This window comes from Macrobrachium rosenbergii, chromosome 36 (genome assembly GCF_040412425.1).
Source record: "Macrobrachium rosenbergii isolate ZJJX-2024 chromosome 36, ASM4041242v1, whole genome shotgun sequence".
Classification (NCBI taxonomy): Eukaryota; Metazoa; Arthropoda; class Malacostraca; order Decapoda; family Palaemonidae; genus Macrobrachium; species Macrobrachium rosenbergii.
Window position 1 is genome coordinate 12,382,918 of NC_089776.1, and position 12,500 is coordinate 12,395,417.

A 12,500-nucleotide genomic window follows, 5' to 3' on the forward strand; every position below is an offset into this window, starting at 1 on the left:
AGACGCGGTCGTGTCGTGTTTCTCGCAGCGTGCGAAGACACACAGAAGTCTTATATAGTCTTTTGAGAACAAAAACGAATTCACGTACTCAGGTCTAAAGACTTCGGGACAAGACAAGGCACCACGAATTGCCAACTCTCGTATCACATGTCAACAAAATGTGGGCATATTTCGGGGTCCTTGTTTTGACTTGACGGTGAAACGCCAAAGCATTATATTATCAGGAGGCAGGAAGGAGACCACTATTTAAAGTGTGGCCGGAAAAGCAGGCTGTGTTTAAACAGTTTGTAAACCTTGGCGTTTTAAAATGAATAAGTTATGACATAATGAAATGAAGGACTTGTATAAATACATATGAATGTTGACGGAATAATTAAGAATTACGTTATCATGCTTTTCACCAGCTCTCTCTCTCTCTCTCTCTCTCTCTCTCTCTCTCTCTCTCTCTCTCTCTCTCTCTCTCTCAAATTGCTGTTTGATTAATCTGAAATTACGATGCATTATCTCACCACCAACAAGCTGACCGGTAAATTAATTTTGAGTAAAAAAAAAAAAACACCTGACGTAAAGTTAATGAAATCAGTCCTAGTTGCTTGTAATCAGAAACTAGAAAGTACATTATTGATCAGCTTAAACGAGGAGTACTTTGAGGGACTATCTCAAATACAAATTACAGGGAAGAATAGATTATTACAGTCCGAGTTTTAGAAAGGATATTAATCTGGAATCATTTAGAAGCTATGGAAATTTGCACGAAATCAATCAGTGCTGCCTAATAGACACTTTTGCCTTAGCAAGGAAGCATCAGTAGCCTTAAAAGTCTCGCCATTATCTGTATACACTCACGATCAGGAAGAGTGTGAGCCCAAGTGCACTCTGAAGATATTACCACGCCTCTGGCAAGGCACGCTCCACCCTTCGTCACAAACACAAGCCAGGTGTAAATATTGAGAGTGGAAAAAATCGCCATGCGTTATGATAGCAGCGGGTGGGGTGGGGTGACTTCTTTTGCTTCAAATCCCTCAAAAAATTACTCGTCTTGAGATGGTCAGAAAATGAATGTGTTATCAAGTTTCGTCGAAATCTGTTCAAAAAATTACTCGTCTTGAGATGGTCAGAATATGAAAATGTTATGAAGTTTCGTCGAAATCTGTTAAAAAAATTACTCGTCTTGAGATGGTCAGAAAATGAATGTGTTATCAAGTTTCATCGAAATCTGTTAAAAAAATTACTCGTCTTGAGATGGTCAGAAAATGAATATGTTATCAAGTTTCGTCGAAATCTGTTAAAAAAAATTACTCGTCTTGAGATGGTCAGAAAATGAGTAAATTATCAAGTTTCGTCGAAATCTGTTCAAAAAATTACTCGTCTTGAGGTGGTCAAAAAATGAAAATGTTATCAAGTTTCGTCGAAATCTGTTAAAAAAATTACTCGTTTTGAGATGGTCAGAAAATGAATGTTATCAAATTTCGTCGAAATATGTAAAAAAAAATTACTCGTCTTGAGATGGTCAGAAAATGAATAAATTATCAAGTTTCGTCGAAATCTGTTCAAAAAATTACTCGTCTTGAGATGGTCAGAAAATGAATATGTTATCAAGTTTCGTCGAAATCTGTTAAGAAAATTACTCGTCTTGACATGGTCAGAAAATGAATATGTTATCAAGTTTCGTCGAAATCTGTTAAGAAAATTACTTGTCTTGAGATGGTCAGAAAATGAATATGCTATCAAGTTTCGTCGAAATCTGTTCATCCTTGGCGTTATTTATATATATATTTTTTCAGTTAAATAAATAAGGCTAATCGAAGCCGGAAGCCATTCAGTAACTTTTAAGAAATCCATGTGGATGCTTTAATAATTTAGGGACATCAAATTCCTCAAACCATTGCTCTTCTTGAGATGGTCAGAAAATGATTATGTTATCAAGTTTCGTCGAAATCTGTTCATCCTTGGCGTTATTGATATGTTTTTTTTTTCTTTTCAGTTAAATAAATAAGGCTAACGGAAGCCGGAAGCTATTCAGTAACGTTAATAAATCCATATGGACGAACTGCTTCTTTGATTGCCACTTTGTTGTATCTAATTCCTATATATCTATGAACCAGAGGCCAAGTTCACACGGTGCACTGTAAGCATTACTTAAGGTTCTTTGGAGAGTCCCTTCGGCCCCTACCTGAAACCCCTTTCATTTCTTTTACTATATCTCCATTCATATTCTCTTTCTTCCATCTTACTTTCCACCCTCTCCTAACAATTACTTCATAGTGGCAACTGCGAGGTTTTCCTCCCATTACACCTTTAAAACCTCCTTTACTCTCAAATCACCTTTCAGCGCTGAATGACCTTATAGGTCCCGGCGCTTGGCCTCTGTTCTAAATCTCATATCCCAGCTCCAAAGCCTCGAAATGATTATTATTTTTTTTTTTTTTTTGGCAGACGCAGATCCTGACATTTCACTGACGCGCTACATCTCCGGACCTACAAGACCCGAATCGGCCTGAATTGCCACGAAGGTGTTGATAAAGAAATGCTGTCGGGATTTCGTCCTCACCAGACCGAATAGATGAGCTGAGGAGCAGGGCAGAAGAGATAAAGGTAGGTAGCAACCTTATCTTCAGGGCAGCGAGCTAATTAAGATGTAATCACGAGATCAAAGGTATTGGATGGATGGAGATTCAAGGCTACGAGAGAGAGAGAGAGAGAGAGAGAGAGAGAGAACTTGGAGTCGATGAAAGCAGTGATGGGATGGTTGAATCCTCTAAAGGAAAAAAATCCTGAATGGAGGAAAAAAAGTAAAGAAATCCTGGAGGAGGTCATTCATAAAGTGAGAGGAGAGTGGGAGGAAAGGGGAGGTGAGGTGAGGAAGTTAGAAGAAGAAGAGGAGGGAATTTTCAAAAGGGGTCACAAGATAAGGGTGAGGACGGAGATGAGGTTTTTTAACTTTTTTTTTTTAAGTTACTTCAAAATTCTTTGTCTGTTTTTGATGTTCTTCATGTTTTGTATATCCGTAATTGTTGTGTTTTTAATTATGTATTCATCGGTTTATTCATTTATTTATTTATGCTTTCTCGTACCTTTAAGACCCACAGTTCAGTAGAAACTTTGTTAAGCAAGTTGATGGACCCTTTGTTCTTGTTCCACCAAAAAATGTGTCCACTGCATGGACAATAATAATAATAATAATAATAATAATAATAATAATAATAATAATAATAATAATAATAAATAATAATAATAATAATAATAATATGGAGACAGCTCCTCGTGTAAACAAATTCATTCAGTGAGAATGCACTAAATATGGCGTTTACTTTAGAATTTATAATTTTTCCCAATGATCTCGCCAAAGTTGATAGAGAATCGAAGCGAAGGTAATGAAGACCATACATCTTTCTATATTAAAAAAAGATGTATTGCTTTATTTTCTTTTATACTTCGGTTGGCACGGGCTCTTGCTCCAGGAAAAATCCGTAGGACAGCAATAACCGCAAGACTTGGCAGATGCGTTTTCCTCAAACGGACAGAAAACAGGTTATGCTAATGAACCAATCTAAGAACCGGGGTCAGGTTCAACGTGCTGGCGAGAGCTCGTGAAAATATCGGTTTTTGTTCAGCAAAAATAATTCCGTCTTTTTATTTAAGGTTGGGTTTGTTCATTTCAGGAAAATCGTCACCTTCGTTGGTAACGAACACAAAACAATTCAGCCTCCTATTTGTCTCGGTATTATTAATTTTCTATCGAGTTTTATATCGTTGTTCTGAAAATATTCGTAAATGGCACCTCCGTAGGTGTGAATCGACAGACATTTTGGTAAATAATTAAGTAATTCTTTTTTAATATGTCCATTACACGGCACGGATCATTTTTCATAACCAGATTTTGGATATTGTCATTCGTATGCCATATGATAATGCCAGTTTCATTGGAATTGTAAAACAAGGTTTAGATTTTTACAGCATTTTTCGTAGCCTCTTCGTCAACCTCCTACAATACTTCGAACTGACGTGACGAATTATCATTAAGCTTTAGAATTTCTTACAGCATTTTTCATTTCTCCAGCCTCATACTACGAACTGACCTAACAAATAATTATAATCAAGGTTGAGATTTTTTTACAGGATGTTTAATGGCCTTTCCATCGACCTCATACCACGAACTTACGTAAACAGTAAACAGGTGAATTCAGTCTTTCCACGACTCCCTCTTCTTCGCGTAACCGTTGTTGTTAGGCTAAGAACTTGAGACAAGCTCTCCATTTCGCGTTTAAAACCCATGATATGCTAAGCGGTAATAGCGGGCGCCCTAGGAAGTACATCATCATGCTTTTAACCAATCTGTCTAGCACCCAGAAGTGGATGCTCTCAATTACTTTCGCGAGAGGCGGTAATGGACGGCATTATTAAGTTACTTAATTTCCAGGTGTTTCAGGACAAAAAGTCTTTAAAAACAAGCAAGGGAAAGGTGTCAAAGAAACGATCAGTACAGAGAATAAGAATTTGTTACTTTACAGTAATGTATACTGGTGTGTATGTGATGATTATGTTATATTTTTTCGATTATTTTTTCAAGTGCTGCCGGATTTGAATAAGAGTAGCTTCTAGATTATCAAATACCGCCTTTTTAGCTGCTCAATTACACGTCTTTACAATAAAAATATAGTCATACGAGATAAAAGACGAGGTACCAGATAAAAGTGATAATTTTTTTCAAATCAAGACGTGGATCTATTTTATAGCTGAATTATCTATTCAGAGCAGTTCCTTACTATTGATTATTATTATTATTATTATTATTATTATTATTATTATTATTATTATTATTATGTAATGAATATCCACGATTATATAGTAAATATATTAGAGTAAATATATTACTATATAATTGTGGATTTTCATTGCACAGATTGTTTTCCACGAGACTGTGAATTTCTTAGCATTATTATTATTATTATTATTATTATTATTATTATTATTATTATTATTATTATTCAGAAGATGAACCCTACTCATATGAAACAAGCCTACAGGGGCCATTGCCTGGAAATTCAAGCTTCCAAAGAATACGGTGTTCATTAGGAAGAAGTAAGAGGAGGTAAAAGGAAAAACAGAAAGAAGAGATTTCGCTTACTAAAAAAGAACAAATAAGTTAATAAATTAATAAATAGATAAAAATGTATTAAAATGCAAGGCGAATAGTATTAGGGTGGTAATACATTGCATATAGCTTGAAGTTTTGAAGTTCCAATTTTACTATCATAACTTATTTACAGCTTTCACGACCTTTCAAGGATGCAACGGAATGGCGGTTGATTTGTATGTAGAGAATCTAAAGTCAGTTCTCCCATTCGACTTCTTTCTCTTTCTCATTCAATCTTGGGCTGATTTCCAAAGAGAAATCAGCCAGGAGAGACAGGTTAAAAGAAAAGGTAATGAATAAATAGAAGGGAGGAAACAGAAGGCCTTTGATTTGCTAGAGACAAGACCACCTCTGATTCTAACGTAGAGATAGTTACTACGTCTTATGGCCCAGAATAGCTGATCCGTTGGAATTGGTGAAATTCACGGGATTACTTTGCGAGAGCGAAATTATCCTAACCATTTGCACTTGTTTCGTTCGCCTGACAAAGGGCTTTTAGAATTGTTGTTGTGGCGAGTTGTAAATTGGCATTGTATGTAGTGTATACTTACAGCAAGCACACATATATATATGTGTGTGTATATAATGTATATACATATATATATGTATATATATTATATAAATATATATATATATATATATATATATATATATATATATATATATATATATGTAAAATATATATTATAATTATGTCTTTTTTTCACTGTAATCCAACACTAATATATATATATATATATATATATATATATATATATATATATATATATATATATATATATATATATATATATATATATATATATATATATATATATATATATATATATAATACACACACACACACTTCTAGCCATCTATTTACAGTCACATCTGGCACTTTTAACTCATGCAGAGATGCGCAAATAGACACGGTCATTCATGTACGTATGTTGTATGTATGAATGTATGTATGTGCGTAAGTATCCGGACAGTTGCCCCAGCTCACATGAAACGCAACTCCCACCTGTTGCGTGACGTAGAAACTGACGACGTTTGGCATTAAGGTGTAAGAATAAACAGCGACTAATTGAGCAAGACCCTGAACAAATCCCGAGTTCACAGTGAAGCCAATTCTTAGCTAAGAACGCAGACGAATGTTAATTAACAGGTCAGGCAAACGAAGACAATGCACTCAAGCGTAGGAAATTGCCACTGATCCCGCTTGAAGGCGCCATTCTAGCAACTTCCTTCACACCCACGTGGCGCACTGTAGGCGTTACTAAAGCATGTTTTTGGCGTCCTTTCGGTCATTAGCTGCACCCAATTTTTAGCCATTTACTCTGCTTACTTTGGATCCTTGTATTTAGTCTCCTATATTTTCCGGATCTCTTTATTTTGCTGTTCAACCCCTCCAACTCGCTCTTTTCACTGTCTTTAGCACTGAATGGCCGAGAGTGGCCCCAGCTTCTCTAGTTATTACTTCTCAGTGTAAATGTGGGGGATCTTTCCCAGTTCCACCTTTAGATTCTTGTACTTCGTCTCCATTCTTTCCTGTGTCTCTTTATTCTGCTGTTCAACCTCTCCAACTCCCCTTTTCACTTTCTGAAGCAGTGAATGGAACTGAGAGTGCCCCAGTGTTTGATTCGACAGTTTAAATGTCATACTCAATCAATCAACCAATTACCTTCTTACAAACACCCAGTGCTTGATTTGACAGCCTAAATTTCACCAATCAATCAATCACCTTCACACAAACAAATATAGACTCAGTTGTCAGTGAGAGCGGTAACACGGAGGTTGAAGAACGAGTGTCTAATATAATTGGGAGGCCGAGTGACATTCGTATTATTATAACGAGAGTCTCTGATACGGTCCGATGTCACTTAGAATTTCTGGCTCATTTCAAGCGTGCGGCTAGGGCGGACAGCGTCCGCCCACCCCCAGATTTAGGGTCTGACACTAAGTGATGTTTGCGGATAGCGCTGGCGAAATGATGCTAATTTGATTCGTAATGGTTCAGTCGTTTCCTCTATTACTGTCATGGCGGATATATATATATATATATATATATATATATATATATATATATATATATATATATATATATATATATATATTATATAGTTAATATATATATACATTATACACACACAATCTCAAGTCAGACCACAGGTCTGTGCATCGGTGGTATATATTTAGTTCAGGGATCAACGATTAAAAAAAAAGATTTTTTAACTCTGAGAAAGTCAGATAAATCCATTAATCAGCGATTAAAAAAAGCAAAACTATCTCTTTCACTCGATCAATCTACCTTTTTTTCAGTGAGTACTGACACAAAGTTTACAAAAGATTACGAGTTCATATGACAACGAAAGGTTGGTAAGGTTACATTCAATGCGCGATTTCTCTCTCTCTCTCTCATATACTGGTGGACATTTGTAAGCCTCGTGGGAGGCGATTGAGAAAGCAGGTCAGCTAGAAAATCACCTCTTTATTATTATTTTATCGTTGCTTTTTTTTCATGATAACCTTTCATAACTGCTCGTCGTCTCCGGCCTCACTGGAGGGGTGATCTTTCATCTTCTGTGACACTTGATTTAATTGTCTGATCTGTGGCTGTCTGTCACCAATATTGATCCGTAGACAGCCTTATTCTTTTGCATCCCTACGGTATTCTACACCTGAGAAACCCATATTAAATAAACTTTCAATAAGGGAGCAATATTTTAACACCTGAGAAACCCATATTAAAGAAACTTTCAATAAAGGAGCAATATTCTAACACCTGAGAACCCCTTATTAAAGAAACTTTCAAGAAGGGAGCAATATTTTAACACATGAGAAACCCCTATTAAAGAAACGTTCAATAAGGGAGCAATGTTCTAACACCTGAGAAACCCTTATTAAAGAAACTTTCAAGAAGGGAGCAATATTCTGTCACCTGAGAAACCCTTATTAAAGAAACTTTCAATGAGGGAGCAATATTCTAACACAGAAACCCTTATTAAAGAAACTTTCAAGAAGGGAGCAGTATTCTAACGCCTGAGGAACCGTTATAAAGACACTTTCAAGAAGGGAGCAATATTCTAACATCTGAGAACCCATTATTAAGGAAACTTTCAAGAAGGGAGCAATATTCTAACAGCTGAGAAACCCTTATTAAAGAAACTTTCAATAAAGGAGCAATATTCTAATACCTGAGAACCCCTTATTAAAGAAACTTTCAAGAAGGGAGCAATATTCTAACACCTGAGAAACCCTTATTAAAGAAATTTTCAAGAAGGGAGCAATATTCAAACACCTGATAAACCCTTATTAAAGAAACTTTCAAGAAGGGAGCAATATTCTAACGCCGGAGAAACAACTGTCATATCAATAATGAGAACTGCAAAAATAGCAGATGGTTATCAGTAATATAGTGATAAGAATAATTGATATTATTATTCTGATTTTCACAGATATGTCATATCATTGTATGACCGGCTCGGAAAGATTTTGACAAAAAGAAAGATACCGGTTTTGGCAACATATATCCATCCATTTTGTTGATTTTTATTATTATTATTATTATTATTATTATTATTATTATTATTATTATTATTATTATTATTATTAAAATAGTTTTACCAGACCACTGAGTTAATCATCATCTCAGAAGGATTTGTTTTTACTTATATTTTTTATTTATATTTTGGCAATTAAATTACAAGTTTTCAAAAACTTTATAATTGGATTGATTTCAAATGTTGGAGGTTCTGCCAGTGTTTCGCTGATCGATTCATTTCCAAAAGCAATCGAACTGAATCCTGTACAAATTTACGATGACATTTCTGGACAGCAGGCCAATATGCTGATAAAACTGCCTTTTTTATGCGACCATTTCATCAAAAAGTTTCCCTCGAAAGTTTCAAGGAGGACGAGTAATCGGTTCCTCTTTGCCAAAAGATTCGACTCGTTTTTTTTTCTGGCTTCCTCGAAATTCTTATCTTCATGAAAGTTCAGGAAGTGATGTGGAAATTGCTAATGAAATTTTTTTTCAAAGACGGGGAGGTAAAGCCATAGTCATGGCTCGGGAAAGTTAAGGTGTCCTAGTCAGGCAAAGTGAAGCGAAAAAGAAAAGAGGATATTGAGACAATTTGCCACCCCCCCCAAAAAAAAAAATAAATAAAATAAAATAATTTTTCTTAATTTCATGGCACTATTCTATTCCTCCTGTTTAAACAATGGAAAAGTCTAGAAAAGAGGATATTGAGACAATTTGCGCCCCCCCCAAAAAAAAAATTACATAATTTTTCTTAATTTCATTGCATTATTCCTCCTGATTAAACAATGGAAAAATCTTGGCTCTACACAGCTATATAATTCATAAACTATTGATCATAATATCTAAACATTTTTGTTTTTTTACATGCATACATTAACAATGACGATAAAATATATAGTTTGTGTGATTAATTAATCATAATTTGTCAAAACACTTAGTATCACATTCGTTTTTGTAACGTCGTCTCGTGTTAAACGATGAAAGTGACCTGAAGTTCTTGGTCCGAAAAATACGCAATTCCACACTTCACCTGTTAGCATTTAAAACCCGCCAACGTATTACAAAGACATAAAGAAAAGTTTTACCCCGCTTTGTATTCAATATTTTACCAGGATTTTCATTTGATATTAAAGTATGTGAATTTTAATTAGACAAGACCTACACGAAATAGCAAATAACAATCATAAAACATGACTAGCTTGACGTGTAAATTATACAGTTCTCCGCCCAAGTTGATTATAATTGAATATTACTTATTTTGAATAAACCGGGATCCGGACAAAATTTTATTTTCTTCACCAAATAATTTAAGAAGCTTATTCACAGTGGCGTTCCAAATGGCTTGTATTTTTATTGATGAAAGAATTAGGTTGCAGTTTTACTTATCCTTATTTTAAAATGTTTTTAAAGTAGATAACGAACTGGGGTTTTATAACCTTTCTTGTCATTTTACAAGTAAACTAAATTAATAAAATTTCCTCGTATATTTTTGCAAAAGGAAAATAGGACTTTAAATTATTCCTAAGTGTAGAATAATACCTGTAAAGAGAATTGTAACCTCTCTCTCTCTCTCTCTCTCTCTCTCTCTTTACGTATGTGTGTATGTATGCATACATATATACATATATTTATATATACTGTATATGAGTGTGTTTGTGTGCGTGTGTGTCCGTGCGCATGCGTACATCGACAAGAATCTCCAACTCCGCTTCATAAAGGTATTCTCTTACGCAGCACTGAAGTCGACGTAATGACGAAGAAAGGCGTATAAACCTTGCTTGCTTTTGCGTACAGCATTTCCAGACTCTGCGTTCGGGCGTAGCATCAGCAAAACCCCTTAATGATAAACGAACGTATGAAAGGAAGTAAGAGAAAGAACGCAAAAAAAAAAAAAAAAGAGAAACTCGCTGCTTCAAAGGTTTACAGTTTCTGTAAAACCTCCAGCCAGGGATATAAGGCGATTGGAAATGCTTCCGTTAAAAAGTCTAGAACGCCCTATTAAAGAGGAAGGACGCGCTGTAGTATATATCTATTGCTTCTGTTGCAGCTCTCGCGTACTGCGCTTCCCCTTCTCCAGGTTTGATGAGTCTGATGCCAACGTTAGGTTATGTATGTTTGTGTGTATGTATATGTATATATATATATATATATATATATATATATATATATATATATATATATATATATATATATATATATATACGTATACACACACATATATATAAAATTTAGTATATATATTTATATTGAATAATGTATATATATACATATACAGTATATTATGTATATAAACTGTACATATGCATAATATATATAAATATATAGTATATGCATATATATGTATATATATATATTCATATATGTGTGTATACACGTATGTATGTATATATACTCGTATAATGTTAAAGTAAGGCTTTAATACGTCGCCTAGTTCTTGATAAACACCATAGCCTGTATATGAACAGCCTTAAGGTAACTAGGCGAAACATGCGTAGCTTTCTTATGCAAGAGGAAGCAAGGTAATTTACGGCTTGGCTAAGGCAAGAACACAAAGCATTTACTTTGGAAAACACTAAGCCATTTAGTGAGAAAATAAGTATACATCGCAGATGCTAAAAGAGGGAATCACTCAGGATCAGAGATGAGACTACGCCATAACCAAGAGCGCATGCAATACAGCAAGGAGGCTGTAATCTTAACTGGCAGATTCTGAAGGGAAATGATATTCTTGCCCACAAGTAAAGGGAAAGATAGTGACTTGAAATGAAGCTTTACCTCTGAGTATACTCGGGACCTACTGCCGAATAGATTTCTGAGGAAATAGGAATTCTGTATTCAAACCGGATTAAACTCAATTTCTTCGGATTATAAATCACAGAATCCGTATAATTCATGTGCCAGGAATTATCTCTCTGAAAGCTACAACCTATCTATTTAAATAAAAAGTCGTCTTAGTAACGAATGTAATTACGGAATTATGTCGATTCCCATTAATCCTATGTTCATCGCCAGTGTCATATGGTGTATACATTGTATCCATGTTCTGGTAGTAACAGAGGTATGAATACCATGATTAAAGATATTTATGAGCACTTTTTGAATCCCAGCATTACTAAACACCATTATTACACGTCCAAAGGTTTCAGTATAACATATTCTGGACGTCAGTTTTATATGCAAGTGGAGACTTCTGTATGAAACCTTCTCCTAAATATATTTCAACATTCAGTGGATGTTCAATTCATTGAGGGCTGGATAAAACAAACGGTTTTCTCTCAATATGAACCGCAGACGAGAAAGGCCAGTATCACGTAGGACCAAAAACTCTGTCAACATAAACAACATGCTTTTCAGATTAAGAATAAATGACTTATGGTTTAAAGTAATTTGCATATTTGCTCCTTACATTTATTCAAGATTTATTGTAGACAGTCAGGTTAAAGAACTCGCAATATGTATAAATGTAAAGCCTTCTTCCTCTGTTGTCAAAATGAAATCACTTAAGTTGTAAAATGTGCAATCTGATGCCATCTATCGGTCCCTTGGAGAACCATATCCAACCGGCTTCGTGGGTAACGTTTTTCTTGTGCGCCGTGCATCAGAAATTACCGGCAAACGGAAAGACTGTAAACTATGCGATTAGCTTTCGTTCATGCCTAGTTCAGTCGTCTCATTAGCATTATAAAAACGATGTATTATCTACTGGCGTACGAAATGTATTTTGTATTTGGGATTCCTGCCCTTAAAGCTTGTTCTCTTCACATGAACTCGCTGATATTTGGGAGGAATAATTAAAGATGAAAGGTGTAGTTTGGAAACTAAGCTTGTTTTGGTCGT

The 12,500-nt window shown here is 35.0% G+C and overlaps 1 long non-coding RNA gene across 2 annotated transcripts in view; it reads left to right on the forward strand.

Annotated features, from left to right (window-relative positions):
• The window catches only part of LOC136856628 (uncharacterized), a 409,387-nt gene that overhangs the window by 244,345 nt on the left and 152,542 nt on the right, over positions 1 to 12,500 (forward strand). For both annotated transcript variants that reach the window (XR_010858436.1, XR_010858435.1), the window contains one exon: positions 2,437 to 2,595. This is a non-coding gene — a long non-coding RNA (uncharacterized lncRNA). The remainder of the gene's footprint in view (positions 1 to 2,436; positions 2,596 to 12,500) is intronic.